This window comes from Nycticebus coucang, chromosome 20 (genome assembly GCF_027406575.1).
Source record: "Nycticebus coucang isolate mNycCou1 chromosome 20, mNycCou1.pri, whole genome shotgun sequence".
Taxonomy (NCBI): Eukaryota; Metazoa; Chordata; class Mammalia; order Primates; family Lorisidae; genus Nycticebus; species Nycticebus coucang.
This window is the reverse complement of record NC_069799.1, coordinates 1267122-1283026: the sequence shown is the minus strand read 5'-3', so window position 1 is coordinate 1283026 and position 15905 is coordinate 1267122. Positions and strand designations below refer to the sequence as shown.

General features: G+C 39.9%; 1 protein-coding gene across 4 annotated transcripts in view; it reads left to right on the top strand.

The window, feature by feature from the left end:
• The first annotated feature begins 4407 nt into the window (after positions 1-4407).
• Positions 4408-15905, top strand: part of PLD1 (phospholipase D1) — a 354936-nt gene continuing 343438 nt past the window's right edge. The window contains exon 1 of one of the 4 annotated variants that reach the window (XM_053572727.1): positions 4408-4528. The gene's annotated coding sequence lies outside the window, so the exon portion shown is untranslated. The remainder of the gene's footprint in view (positions 4529-15905) is intronic. The other 3 variants (XM_053572730.1, XM_053572729.1, XM_053572726.1) reach the window with 3 other exon arrangements.

Sequence of the window (15905 nt, the reverse complement as noted above, 5' to 3'; positions counted from 1 at the left end):
ACAAATAGTTACCTATAAGGGGACTGTCAGGTGGACTGAAGGACACAGGAGTCATGATGAGGGTTAGTGGGGACAAACAATGAATGCAGACTCTTGTTCCCTAAAGAAAAAGTATGCTAGGGCTAACAGAATCAAGGAGAGGTGGGGGCACAGCAGGAACCAAGGAGGTCCAAAGAGTTTTAAAAAGTCAAGAAGTAGGAAACAGTCAGGGAGAAGCTGCCTATGTCTCTGCTCACTGGCACAACCCCAAACATCATGAGCTCTGTCACTCCTAGAGATGCAGTCTGCCTGGCCCATAGTGTGAATAGGATGGTAAGGGGAACACAGAGGAAAGATATGCCCTTCACACTAAAAGCTGCTGCCCCAGATTGCCTCCTGCTAGGACTATGCCCATTTGGGGAGAGACAATGTTCTACAACAAAACACAACTGTCAGAAAAGGTGATAGATGCTGACATCCCAAATGACCTAGGTGGTCTGGAAAGCAGTATACACATAAAATGTACCATAATGGAAATCTGGTGGAGTACCATTGGTATATAAATTTTATAGAAGAGTGCTATTTCTGTTGAAAAACATTATTGCAAATTAACATGAAGAGTAATAATTCACCATAGGGGAAAAAATGGGCAATGGACATAAATATTCTCTGTAAATGATACAAATAATCAATGAAAAAATACATTACTGAGTATCAAAGAAATGCTTAATAAAATAAGATAATATCTTATTCCTTGACATTTCCAAGTTATCAGAAATATAATACTTAATATTGGAAGATATTTCTCAGCACCTCACAGAGCCTTAAAAATATTAATAAATGTTGGTGCAGTATTTCTACTTTTAGGACTCTATCCCAAGTATTTAGAGATCTCAATACAGATGATACATACACAGTGTTCATTTCAGCATGATTTGTAAACTGCAAAAAAGTCTGGAAATATCCTAAAAGCCACCAACAGATAAATTGATAGATGACTGCCATATTCTTCAACCACTAAAATTTGTATTTTATGCAAAATTTAATGACAGTAAAAGCGACTTAGTTTATAAATATTTGGTGAGGTAAGTGGGATTCTAAACTGTTCATCTAGGATGGTGTTAATTTTTCAGTGAATATTTATGCATAGAAAAAAGGAAATATACCATACTGTTAATAATGGGTATGTATGTGGTAGTTAGAGGTGATTTTACTTAGAATTTTTTGTGTGTTCTCTAAAATTTTACATTTCTGTAAGATATAAATGTAAAAATTATAAAATGAACATATACTGCTTGTATACTCAGAAGAAAATTAAAAGGATTTAGAATACCATTCTGATAAAAAGTCAAATGCATATTGAGATGAATATATATAGCAGAAATTCTTAGTTATTTTTTCCTGACATCTTTGAAGATATGAAAGAATGGAAAAATTATCACAAAATCTCTCAGGAAAATAGAAATAATTACATACAGAACCCTTGGCGGTACGTATCTTAAATTTGTCTCTTAAGAACTTAAGGCATGCCCGGCCCGGTGGCTCACGCCTGTAATCCCAGCACTGTGGGAGGCTGAGGAGGGAGAATCGCTTGAGCTCAGGAGTTCAAGAGTCGCCTGAGCGACAGTGAGACCCCGACTCATGAAAAAAATGGAAAAACCCAGCCGGGCGCCGCAGGGAGTGCCTGTAATCCCAGCGGCTTCTGGAGGCTGAGGCAGCGGGGTGCCCACTCCCCGAGTCTGAGTCTGAGGTTGCGGTGAGCTACCACGCCCACTGCACTCTGCTCAGGGGCATAGGGTGGGACCCTGTCTCAAAAAAAAAAAAAAAGTAAAGAAATAAAAAATAAGTTGTCTCTTTGCTTTGGTTATTGTCTCCTTAGCTGTACACAATGGGAAAGGATATTTGCATATTTTCAATCAGACAAAAGCTTGATAACTAGGATCTATAGAGAACTCAAATTAATCCACATGAAAAAAGCCAACAATCCCATATATCAATGGGCAAGAGACATGAATAGAACTTTCTCTAAAGATGACAGACGAATGGCTAACAAACACATGAAAAAATGTTCATCATCTCTATATATTAGAGAAATGCAAATCAAAACAACCCTGAGATATCATCTAACCCCAGTGAGAATGGCCCACATCACAAAATCTCAAAACTGCAGATGCTGGCGTGGATGTGGAGAGAAGGGAACACTTTCACACTGCTGGTGGGACTGCAAACTAGTACAACCTGTCTGGAAGGAAGTATGGAGAAACCTCAAAGCACTCAAGCTAGACCTCCCATTTGATCCTGCAATCCCATTACTGGGCATCTACCCAGAAGGAAAAAAATCCTTTTATCATAAGGACGCTTGTACTAGACTGTTTATTGTAGCTCAATTTACAATCGCCAAAATGTGGAAACAGCCTAAATGCCCACCAACCCAGGAATGGATTAACAAGCTGTGGTATATGTATACCATGGAATACTATTCAGCCATTAAAAAAAATGGAGACTTTACAGCCTTTGTATCAACCTGCATGGAAGTGGAAGACATTATTCTCAGTAAAGCATCACAAGAATGGAGAAGGATGAATCCTATGTACTCAATTTTGATATGAGGACAATTAATGATAATTAAGGTTATGGGGGGGAGCAGAAAGAGGGATGGAGGGAGGGGGGTGGGGCCTTGGTGTGTGTCACACTTTATGGGGCAAGACATGATTGCAAGAGGGACTTTACCTAACAATTGCAATCAGTGTAACCTGGCTTATTGTACCCTCAATGAATCCCCAACAATAAAAAAAAAAAAAGAAAGAAAGAAAAAATAAGCAACAAAATAAAATAAAAAAGCCAAATAAATAAATAAAAAACCAAAAAAAAAAAAAAAGAACTTGAGGCATTTTCTATTTTATTTCTTTATCTTGGAGAAGCAGAAATCAAGTTATTGTGAGGGAACTTAGGTACTTTTATTTCTAATTATAGTCAACAGAAAGATCCATTGTTGTGGGCTAGTGCCAAATATTTCAATAATGACATTCAAGAGTTAAGGATGCAATTTTATAGCCTGATGCATCTCAACCAAAAGCGTCATAATTTCTTTTTCTTTTTTTTTTTTTTGGCCGGGGCTGGGTTTGAACCCACCACCTCAGGCATATGGGACCAGCGCCCTACTCCTTGAGCCACAGGCGCCGCCCAAAAGCTTCATAATTTCTAAAGACAATCCTGTAAGAGTAGAGTTACTTGTGTGCATAATACTCATCAAATCATCTGTGACTAATGAAACTTGAGAAAGAGGGGAGGAGAGAGGGTATTCAGCCTTTCAGTAACATGCTTGTCTTAAACGTGCCAACCTCCTTTTAGGCAATACTGTGTTTGCTCAGAGGGCCATGTGTTTGTAAAAATCTGTCAGTGTGACAGCAATCTAAAGACATCAATCATTTCTGTGGACAGAGTGATGGTTGTGAGACTGTTTTGTCATTAGGAAAAGATGTGCCCAAGAGAGAAGAATGTAGTCTACGGAGGGCTGAGCAACTATAGATCACAGGAAAACTGAGTTCCAGACTACAGTTTCACTCCCTCCCTATTTTGGGCTGGAGTATTATATTTTTCATGTCCTGTAATGCCATGTTTTGCTGTAAGACATCACCTAACTCAGTCAGTCTCCGCTGTGTAATGTCCACCAAATGCTTTAGAGGGCTGACGGTACTAGCAGTTTGCTGTATGGGGGGGCCCTTGCTGCCTTTGGCTTCAGCAGGACGCGAGACTTGGTTGAAATTGGCCTGTATTCAAAATTATATTCCAGAAGGGCTGCTCTTCAAGCTGCATAACCACTAGTTCTCTTTTTCTTAAGACTTTATCCTAAGTGGAATAAAAATGGCAAGAGTGCTGTTTGGACAGTTCCATGGGTAGAACAGAAATTTTCCATGTTTTATTCTCTATTTTATGTTAAAATTTCTGATTTATACCCAATTTTAGAGAGGTCACGACACAGATTCCCGTGTCTTGCAAGTTAAGCCGGTGACCTCACTATTCTGAGCCTCAGTTTCCCCATCTATAAGTTGGTAAGAACACCATCCTAAGGGGGTGGAAGAAGGCTTATCGACGGCGTCAACAATTCTTCTCTTTCTTAATTATGTCACCTTGGGCGAGTTATTTCACCTTTCCATTTGTTGTTTCCTTCCTTGTTTATTGGCCCAGTGGTGGCTACCGTCCTGGATGAGAACTGGATGCTACAGGCAGAGTTCCCGGAATGGTGCTGGGCACTTGTGGCTCCAGAGATAATGACAAAACTCGCGAACCTCCCCTAGGTCCACGCGGCTGAATTAGGAAACTCTGGGAAAAGGGAGAGGCCGCCAGCCCGCGCCGGGACGCGCCGGCCTTGGCACTGCCTCGCCCCACCCCTGCCAGCCCGGGCGGGTCCGGGCGTCGAGTTCCGGCGGCCGCGCGGCGCAGAGTCCCCTCGGACTCCCTCTCCCTTCCTCCTCCGGAGCCGCCAGCTGCGCCCGAGCCCCGAGAGTCCGCCGGGACTGCGCAGGCGCTAGCGCCCGTCGCCCTGCAGGTAGGCGCCGCGCCCAAAGCCGGGCTCCCGGGCTCCCGGGCTCCCGCGCGGGCCGCTTTCCGCGGCTCTCCCGCGTCCCTCCTCCCGCTCCCTGAGGCTGTCCGCCCCCGCCCAGCTTGGACAGGGCTGTGGCAGCTGAGCCGGCGGCCGCTTCGCTGGCGACCCTTGAGGCGCTAGTCCGTAGGACCCTCTGCAGAGCGCGCTCCGGAACATGGCGCGACCCGACCGGCACCCGCACCAACCAGGAAGTGCGGGTTCCAGGTCGGCGCCCCGCCCGCCCGAGCGCGGCCCTGGGCGCGTGGCCACACAGCTGCCCGGCCAGGCCCCCGGGAGATGATTCCGAGACGCTGTGGTGGGGCGAGAGGGCCCGGGGGCCAGGAAGGCGGCGCGCGTCAAGGCGCTTGTTCTCCCCCCCTTCAGCGTATTGGTGACCCAGGAGCGCAGTCGCAGGACTGTGCGGTGCCCCTTGGACCGCCCTTGTAGACTGAGTTCCGAGCTACCGCCACGCCTGTATTTGCTCCTCCTAATCTCAAGGTTGTTGCGTTCTTTACTCCCTCTACGAAGCGCTGGTGCTAGGAGATTTTTAAGATAACGTCTGCTGCGTTTGGTCATCACTAGTTCTCTACTCAGGAGAGGGAGTTTTGTTAAATTTACCTGTCAGGACTGCCAATTTTGGTTAGGGTTAAGATAAGCCTTTGTGGACCTCCAAGGGCCTGGGGGAACCAGCAACTGGAGACTTGAGCGTATGTTAAGTGGGTTTGTTAATGGTAGTGCCAAGAAAACTTGAATGAAAACCCGCAGTTTGAACTGTTAGCAAATACCACTTGTACACGCTGCCTGTCCAATTAGAATCTGTTTCGGTAATAAATGTTTTGTGATACTGGTGTAAGTGAATTTGTGCACAGCTTTTAAGTATTGTTTGAGGATCTTTTAACTAATTGTATAAGCTCTTAGTCTGTTTTCTAAAGAACCGGTACAGTTAATCAACAATCCATATAAAAAGTGTGAGTACTAAGGCTTTTGAGGAAAATATGTCCTTTCCCCAGTTGGTCTCTGACTTGGAGTATTTGTGAGCCGCGGTGAGGACTGTCCAGCACTTCCTTAGGTTTGTTGTTTGATTCATAACTAGGTAGTAGAGAACCTGCTTCTTAGAAGTTGTCTGATTACTTAGTATGTGTTTCTTAGTTAATAATTATAGTTACAAAATTCAGTTGCCTTTAGCTCTTACACAATTTGATTAAAAATCCTTTTTAAAATTTTATTTATTTATTTCTTATTATTAAATCATAGATGTGTACATTAATGCGATCACGGAACACCATACACTGGTTTTATAGACCGTTTGACACATTTTCATCACACTGGTTAACATAGCCTTCCTGGCATCTTCTTAGTTATAGTGTTAAGACATTTATATTCTACATTTACTAAGTTTCACATATACCCTTGTAAGATGCACCGCAGGTGTAATCCCACCAATCACCCGCCCTCTGCCCATCCTCCCCCCTCCCTCCCCTCCCTCTCTCCCTTCCCCCTATTCTTAGGTTATAACTGGGTTATAGCTTTCATGTGAAAGCCATAAATTAGTTTCATAGTAGGGCTGAGTACATTGGATACTTTTTCTTCCATTCTTGAGATACTTTACTAAGAAGAACATGTTCCAGCTCCATCCATGTAAATATGAAAGAGGTAAAGTCTCCATCTTTCTTTAAGGCTGCATAATATTCCATGGTGTACATATACCACAATTTATTAATCCATTTGTGGATCGATGGGCACTTGGTTTTTTTCCATAACTTAGCAATTATGAATTGGGCTGCAATAAACATTCTCGTACAAATATCTTTGTTATGATGTGATTTTCGGTCTTCTGGGTATATACCTAGTAGAGGAATTATAGGATTGAGTGGCAGATCTATTTTTAGATCTCTAAGTGTTCTCCAAACATCTTTCCAAAAGGAATGTATTAATTTGCATTCCCAACAGCAGTGTAGAAGTGTTCCCTTTTCTCCACATCCACGCCAACATCTCTGGTCTTGGGATTTTGTGATATGGGCTAATCTTACTGGAGTTAGATGATATCTCCAAGTAGTTTTGATTTGCATTTTTCTGATGATTAAAGATGATGAACATTTTTTCATATGTCTGTAGGCCGTTAGCCTGTCTTCTTCAGAGAAGTTTCTCTTCAAGTCTCTTGCCCAGCCTGCGATGGGATCACTTGTTCTTTTCTTGCTTATACGTTAGAGTTCTCTGTGGATTCTGGTTATTAAACCTTTGTTGGAGACATAACCTGCAACTATCTTCTCCAATTCTGAGGGCTGTTTGCTTGCTTTACTTACTGTGTTCTTGGCTGTGCAGAAGCTTTTGAGTTTGATCAGGTCCCAGTAGTGTATTTTTGATGCTGCTTCAATTGCCCGGGGGGTCCTCCTCATAAACTATTCACCCAGGCCAATTTCTTCAAGAGTTTTCCCTGCACTTTCTTCTAGTATTTTTATAGTTTCATGTCTTAAGTTTAAATCTTTAATCCAGTGAGAGTCTATCTTAGTTTATGGTGAAAGGTGTGGGTCCAGTTTCAGTCTTCTACAGGTTGCCAGCCAGTTCACCCAGCATCATTTGTTAAATAGGGAATCTTTTCTCCTCTGAAGTTGCCAGCCAGTTCACCCAGCACCATTTGTTAAATAGGGAATCTTTTCCCCACTGAATGTTTTTAATTGGCTTGTCAAAGATCAAATAACAGTAAGTAGCTGGATTCATCTCTTGGTTCTCTATTCTGTTCCAGGTATCTACTTCTCTGTTTTTCTGCTAGTACCATGCTGTTTGGATCACTATCGATTTATAGTATAGTCTCAGGTCTGGTAGCGTGATTCCTCCAGCTTTGTTTTTATTTCTGAGTAATGCCTTGGCTATTTGAGGTTTTTTCTGATTCCATATAAAATGAAGTATTGTTTTTTCAAGATCTTTAAAGTATGACAGTGGAGATTTAATAGGGATTGCATTAAAATTGTATATTGCTTTGGGGAGTATGGACATTTTAACAATGTTGATTCTTCCCAGCCATAAGCATGGTATGTTTTTCCATTTGTTAACATTTTCAGCTATTTCTTTTCTTAGAGTTTCATAGTTCTCTTTATAGAGATCTTTCACGTTCTTTGTTAGATGAATGCCCGAATATTTCATCTTCTTTGGCATTACTGTGAATGGAATAGAGTCCTTAACTCTTTTTTCAGCTTGACTATTGTTGGTATATATAAGGCTACCGATTTATGAATGTTGATTTTGTAACCTGAGATGCTGCTGTATTCCTTGATCACTTCTAAGAGTTTTGTAGTAGAATCCCTGGTGTTTTCCAGATATACAATCATATCATCTGCGAAGAGTGAAAGTTTGATCTTTTCTGACCCTATATGGATACCCTTGATCGCCTTTTCTTCCCTAATTGCGGTGGCTAAAACTTCCATTACAATGTTAAAGAGCAGTGGAGACAATGGGCAGCCTTGTCTGGTTCCTGATCTGAGTGGAAATCATTTCAAACTAACTCCTTTCAATACTATATTGGCTGTGGGTTTGCTGTAGATGGCCTTTATCAGTTTAAGAAATGTCCCTTCTATACCAATTTTCTTAAGTGTTCTGATCATGAAGGGATGCTGGATATTATCAAAAGCTTTTTCTGCATCGATTGAGAGAATCATATGGCCTTTGTTTTTTAATTTGTTTATGTGCTGAATTATACTTACAGATTTTTATATATTGAACCAGCCTTGAGACCCTGGGATAAAACCAACTTGGTCATGATGTATAATTTGTTTGATGCGTTGCTGGATTCTGTTTGTTCGGATCTTGTTGAATATTTTTGCATCTATATTCATTAGTGATGTTGGTCTATAATTTTGTTTTCTTGTTGGGTCTTTTCCTGGTTTGGGGATCAGGGTGATGTTTGCTTCATAGAACGTGTTGGGTCTTCCTTCTTTTTCTACATTTTGGACCAGATTGAGTAATATAGGTACTAGTTTCTCTTTAAAGGTTTGGTAGAATTCTGACGTGAAGCCATCTGGTCCTGGGCTTTTGTTTTTAGGGAGATTTTGTATGGTTGATGCTATTTCAGAACTTGATATTGGCCTATTCAACATTTCTACTTGATTCTGGCTAAGTCTTGGAAGGTGACGTGCTTCCAAGTATTGGTCCATTTCCTTCAGATTTTCATATTTCTGAGAATAAAGTTTCTTATACTATTCATTAAGGATTTTTTGAATTTCTGAGGAGTCTGTTGTTATTTCGTCTTTGTCGTTTTTGATTGATGAAATTAGAGATTTTACTCTTTTTTTCCTGGTTAGGTTAGCCAAAGGTTTATCTATTTTATTGACCTCTTCAGAAAACCATGTTTTGATTTATTGATCTGTTGTATAATTCTTCTGTTTTCAATTTCATTTAATTCTGCTCTAATTTTGGTTCTTTTCTTCTACTGGGTTTGGGGTTAGAATGTTCTTCCTTTTCCAGTTGCTTGAGATGTTCCATTAAGTTGTTTACTTCCTCTCTTTCCGTTCTCTTGAGGAAGGCCTGCAGTACTATAAATTTCCCTCATAGGACTGCCTTTGCAGTATCCCAGAGGTTCTGATAATTCGTGTCTTCATTGTCGTTTTGTTAAAAAAATTTGGCAATTTCCTTCTTAATCTCATCTGTGACCCAGCTATCATTGTGCATAAGGTTATTTAACTTCCATGTTTTTATATGAGAGTGCAGATTCCTGTTGTTACTGAGTTCAACTTTCATTCCATGGTGGTCCGAGAAGATGCAAGGAATAATTTCTATTCCTTTAAATTTACTGAGGTTAGACTTGTGACCTAAGATGTGATTGATTTTGGAATATGTTTCATGGGCTGATGAGAAGTATGTATATTCAGTTTTGTTGGGATGAAATGTTCTGTAGATGTCTGCTAAATGCAATGTTGTATGGTTAGGTTGAAATCTAAAATTTCTTTGCTCAGCTTCTTATTGGAGGCTCTATCCAACACTGCCAAAGGAATGTTGAAATCTCCAACTATTATGGAGCTGGAGGAAATCAAGTTGCTCATGTCTGTTAGAAAAACCCCTTTGTTGTGATAAAATACACACAACATAAAATTTACCGTCTTAGCCATTTTTAAGTGTGAATTTAGTGGCATTAAATACATTTGCACTGTTGTACTTTCACCACCGTCCATCCACAAAATTCTTTCCTTCCTTCTTATAGGGTTTTAATAACTTTTGAATGATAATGATCTTGTAGGCTTCAGTTTTCTCAGTAAGCAAGGCATGAGTTCCTTCTCATAACTTTAGAGACACACATTGTTAAAACTGAGAGGTAAAAAAGCCATAGCTAGACTGTTCACTATATCTCATCTCATCTTTATGAAGAAAGTTGTAATACATTGCTGTCGGAGGCAGAGCTTGTGAGCCATTTAAGTCTGCACTAATATACATGGGTGCTGAGAGGAAAGGACAGGTGAGGGCCTGTGGTCTCTCATTTCCTTCTGTGAATTCCCAACAAAAAAGTGCAAGTCAGTTCCTCTCCTTTAGTGATCAAGTAAGATCTGTCCAGATCACACTTGAGCTCAAGCTGTGTGCCTTTTCAGTGACTGAAAGCAGTTTTGATCAAGCCAATTCCTAGGTGCAGCAGTTCTGTATCCTGTTAGGAGCTCTCTGGAGACTGATGCTGGAGGACCTAGCACTTAAGATGCAGCTCTTTAAACTTGCAGTGAGGCTGAGTCATCGTGTTCATGGGAAAAGCTATAGCCTACAAGGCCTGGTTTTATGTTTAGAGTCCTTTAAGCCTTTACATCATAAAATAAAATTTATTTGCTAGGGTGGGGTTAAAAGTTGTTACAGGATTAAGATGAGGAACATGTGAACCTAAATTCCCTGTAAGCCTGTGACATTTCTGATTACAAAGGGGACCAGACAGATCAAATCTCATGCTTTAGTGGGAGCACATTCCCATGTGTTGGCTTCCCTGACTCCACAGTGCATTAAAATCTGGACCCCAGGGCGGCGCCTGTGGCTCAAAGTGGTAGGGCGCCGGTCCCATATGCTGGAGGTGGCAGGTTCAAACCCAGCCCCGGCCAAAACCCACAAAATAAATAAATAAATAAATAAATTAAAAAAAAAATCTGGACCCCAGATGTGTTAGTGCTATTAAACAACAATGTGTATTATATAAGTATTTCATATTGTCACAGTATTTTTCTTTCTGTTTTAAAACTTTCTTAATATTTAGATTTATTGAACAAATATTATAGTGATGAAATAAACAAACATGAGTTTTTTTTTTGTTAAATGCTTAGACTGGTACTTACTTTGTGCCAGACATTAGTCTAAGCATTTTATAAACTTAACACATTTAACCCTCAAAGCATATAAAGTAGATGATTTTATGCCCATTTTATAGATGGATGAGGCAGTTTGAAGCACAGTGAGATCAACAACTAGTCCACGGTGAAACTGGGTCTCCACCCCAGGCAAACTGTATCCAGAGTTTGGGGATTGCTGCTTGTCCAGAAAAACATAATCTTTGACTCTACCCCCACAAACAGGTGAAATATCTCCAGGTTTTCGTATAACCATTTTGTCCTTACTCTTAGGGATAAATAATTTTACATAATTGAAAGTAGAGTGCAACTCAATCAGTTCAACTCCTTTATTGCTCAGAAGTTAAGGTGGAACATGGTCATGTCCAATGGCAGGACAGCTGGCTCAGGGTCCTGGAGACCCTCTCCTTGGCCAGTACTTAACTGATTGCAGGCGGTGGAGGAAGGGGTCCTGGGATGTTTTGGGAGGCCTAGGCTGTATTTAGGAGGGTACATAGGACGGTACAGCTGGTATTTGCCAATCAGGAGGGAAGCTCTTCAGTATTTTCATAACTGTCATTACCATACTGGAGCTAATCTGTTAAATTAGGGCCCAGGTTATGGGCAACTCAGGGCCACAGGAAGTTTTGCTTCCAACAGCTCCAGAATCCTGAATTCTTTCCCCAGTCACTGCTAATGGCTGTGACCCTGGCCTCCCCTCTAAAGGAGGGGATATTTTATTCTGTACTCATTTTTTGAGCTTTTTGGATCTGGAGTTAGGAACCTTTTGAAAGTGTCTAATACACAAAAGAAAATCACCCAAAAGCAACACAAAATAAAAATAACTTCATTTAGTTTGTTCTTTTGTTGAGAGAGAGAAGGGGGGAGAGGGAAAAGGAGGGAAGAAAGAGGATCGAGGGAGGAAGACTTCTTAGTGCATAAACTTATGAATTATATATTAAGAACAGGAAAATAAGCATTCAGAACTTAACAGTGATCATTTCCAAAGTAGCTTTTACAGACAGTACAATTTGGATAAGGGAGAATAGTGATAAATATAGGGAAAAGGAAAAGTGGTAAGAAGGGAGGGGAAGAACAGATGCAGAGGAGAGGAATTGGCAAAGGGCCAGAGCCCGGAAGACAGGTGCTACGACCTTTGTCAGTTCTTTATAAGATGACTTAGGTTTCACCGTGTCTCTGTACAATGCCTTCAAAATGTCAAAAGCAGTTGAGCATGGTCTTCCCTTTGGTTTGTGTTAAAATGATCTTACTTCTTTTTGAACTGTGGCTAATTAACAAAGCAAGTAAGATCAAGGGAACCCTTCGTCTTTACCTGGGATCATCATAACAATCTAGTTTGTTTATCCTCCTTTTATATGGGTGTATTTCATATATAGTATATTATATCACTGGATTTGTGATCATTTTATTATCAGTCTTTCCTGGGAGAGGGAAAGGACTTGAGGTCACAAAATGTGTTTTGTCATTGTTGTGCCTCTGGTGTCCACTATAGTGTACAGTAGATGTGCTCTGAAAAAGAAAGCATGCTTCGTGGACAAAGGGGGATGATGTGGTTCATTTTATTCAAAATATATAGTATTACTAGAAAAGAACTTTTCTTTTTTTTATTGTTGGGGATTCATTGAGGGTACAATAAACCAGATTACACTGATTGCATTTGTTAGGCAAAATCTCTCTTGCAATCGTGTCTTGCCCCTAAAAGGTGTGGCACACACCAAGACCCCACCCCCTCCCTCCTTCCCTCTCTCTGCTCTTCGTTTCTCCACCCCTCCCTCCTTCTTTCTCTCTCTTCTCTACCCTTCCCCCACCCCCACTGTGACCTTGTCATTAATTGTCCTCATATCAAAATTGAGTACATAGGATTCATGCTTCTCCATTCTTGTGATGCTTTATAAGAATAATGTCTTCCACTCCATCCAAGTTAATACAAAGGATGTAAAGTTTCCATTTTTTTTTTTAATGGCTGAATAGTATTCCAAGGTGTACATATACCACAGCTTGTTAATCCATTCCTGGATTGGTGGGCATTTAGGTTGTTTCCACATTTTGGTGATTGTAAATTGAGCTGCAATAAACAGTCTAGTACAAGTGTCCTTATGATAAAAGGATTTTTTTCCTTCTGGGTAGATGCCCAGTAATGGGATTGCAGGATCAAATGGAAGGTCTACCTTGAGTGCTTTGAGGTTTCTCCATACTTCCTTCCAAAAAGGTTGTACTAGTTTGCAGTCCCACCAGCAGTGTAAAAGTGTTCCCTTCTCTCCACATCCACACCAGCATCTGCAGTTTTGAGATTTTGTGATGTGGGCCATTCTCGCTGGGGTTAGATGGTATCTCGGGGTAGTTTTGATTTGCATTTCTCTAATATATAGGGATGATGAACATTTTTTCATATGTTTGTTAGCCATTCATCTGTCTTCTTTAGAGAAGGTTCTATTCATGTCTCTTGGCCTGTGATACATGGGATTGCTGGCTTTTTTCATGTGGATTAATTTGAGTTCTCTATAGATCCTAGTTATCAAGCTTTTGTCTGATTCAAAATATGCAAATATCCTTTCCCATTGTGTAGGTTGTCTCTTTGCTTTGGTTGTTGTCTCTTTAGCTGCACAGAAGCTTTGCAGTTTAATGAAGTGCCATTTGTTTATTTTTGTTGTTGTTGCAATTGCCATGGCAGTCTTCTTCATGAAGTCTTTCCCCAGGCCAATATCTTCCAGTGTTTTTCCTATGCTTTCTTTGAGGATTTTTATTGTTTCTTGCCTTAAATTTAAGTCCTTTATTCATCTTGAATCAATTTTTGTGAATGGAGAAAGGTGTGGGTCCAGTTTCAGTCTTTTACATGTGGATATCCAGTTCTCCCAATACCTTTTATTGAATAGGAAGTCTTTCCCCCAAGGTGTTTTCTGGTTTGGTTTATCAAAGATTAGGTAGTTGTAATATGTTAGTTTCATTTCCTGGTTTTCTATTTGATTCTAAATGTCTATGTCTCCATTTTTGTGCCAGTACCATGCTGTCTTGACCACTATGGCTTTGTAGTACAGACTCAAATCTGGTATGGTCATGCCCCCAGCCTTATTTTTATTACTAAGAACTGCCTTAGCAATATGGAGCTTTTTTCTGATTACATACAAAATGCAGAATCATTTTCTCCAAATCTTGAAAGTACGATGTTGGCATTTTAATAGGAATGGCATTGAATAGGTAAATTGCTTTGGGAAGTATAGACATTTTAACAATGTTGATTCTTCCCAGCCATGAGATGGTACGTTCTTCCATTTGTTAATATCTTCTGCTATGTCCTTTCTGAGGATTTCATAATTTTCTTTATAGAGGTCCTTCACCTCCTTCATTAGGTATATTCCTAGGTATTTCATTTTCTTTGAAGCTATGGTGAAGGGAGTTTTGTCCTTAATTAGCCTCTCATCTTGACAAGTCATACTGACTTGTGGACATTGATTTTGTATCCTGAGACATTATTGTATTTTTTGATGACTTCCAGGAGTCTTATGGTTGAGTCTTTGGGATTCTCTAAGTATAAGATCATGTCATCAGCAAAGAGGGAGAGTTTGACCTCCTATGCTCGCATTTGGATTCCCTTCTCTTGCCTAATTGTATTGGCTAGAACTTATAGCACTGTGTTGAATAGTAAAGGTGACAGATGGCAACCTTGTCTGGTTCCAGTTCTAAGAGGAAAAGCTTTCAGTTTTACTCCATTCAGTAAAATATTAGCTGTGGGTTTGTCATAGATAGCTTCAATCAGTTTCAGAAATGTGCCACCTTTGCCTATACTCTTCAGTGTTCTAATTAGAAAAGGATGCTGGATTTTATCGAATGCTTTTTCTGCATCTTTTGTGAGGATCATATGGTCTTTATTTTTGCCTCTGTTAATATGGTGGATAATGTTTATGGACTTGCATATGTTAAACTAGCCTTGCAACCCTGGGATGAAACCTACTTGGTCATGATGTATGCCTTTTTTGATGTTAAGCTGTAATCTATTGGCTAGGATTTTGTTGAGAATTTTTGCATCTATATTCATGAGTGAAATTGTTCTTATATTCTCCTTTTTAGTGGGGTCTTTTCCTGGTTTTGATATCAAGGTGATGTTTGCTTCATAGAATGTGTTGGGGAAGATTCCTTCCTCCTCAATTTTTTGGAATAATTTCTGCAGTATGGGAATAAGATCCTCCTTGAAGGTTTGATAGAATTCTGGTGTGAAAACATCTGGACCAGGGCATTTTTTTGTTGGAAGGTTTTTTATTGTTTCTTTAATCTCCATGTATGAAATTGATTAGTTCAGGACCTCTATTTCTTCCTGGCTAAGTCTAGGGAGAGGGTGTGATTTCAAACAGTTATCCATTTGCCTAACATTGTCAAATTCCTGGGCATAGAGTTTCTGGTAGTATTCAGAAATGATTTCTTATATATCTGTGGCATCAAGTGTTATTTCCCCTTTATCATTTCTGATTGAGGTTACTAGAGATTTTACTTTTCTATTTATAGTTAGTCTGGCTAAAGGTTTATCTATTTTATTTATTTTTTCAAAAAAACAACTCCTTGTTACATTAATTTTCTGAGTGAATCTTCTTTTTTTTCTTCAATTTCATTGATCTCTGATTTGATTTTGGATATTTCTTTTCTTCTACTGGGTTTAAGCTTAGATTGTTCTTCTTTTTCCAATTCCATAAGATGGCTTATGAGTTTGTTGATGTTCTCTCTTTCTGTTTTTTGAATGTAGGCATCTAAAGCGATAACTTTTCCTCTCAAAACTGCTTTTGCAGTATCCCACAAGTTTTGGTAGCTTGTGTCTTCATTGTTGTTATTCTCAAGGAAGTTAATGATTTCCTCTTTTATTTCTTCCTGTACCCATCTGTCATTCAACAGAAGGTTGTTTAATTTCCATGCCTTTGTGTGTGGGGTTGAACTTTTTCATTAGAGTTGAGTTCCACCTTTAATGCCTTATGATCTGAGAAGATACAAGGTAAAATTTCAATTCTTTTGATTCTGTTGAGGTTTGTTTTGTGGACTAGGATATGATCAAT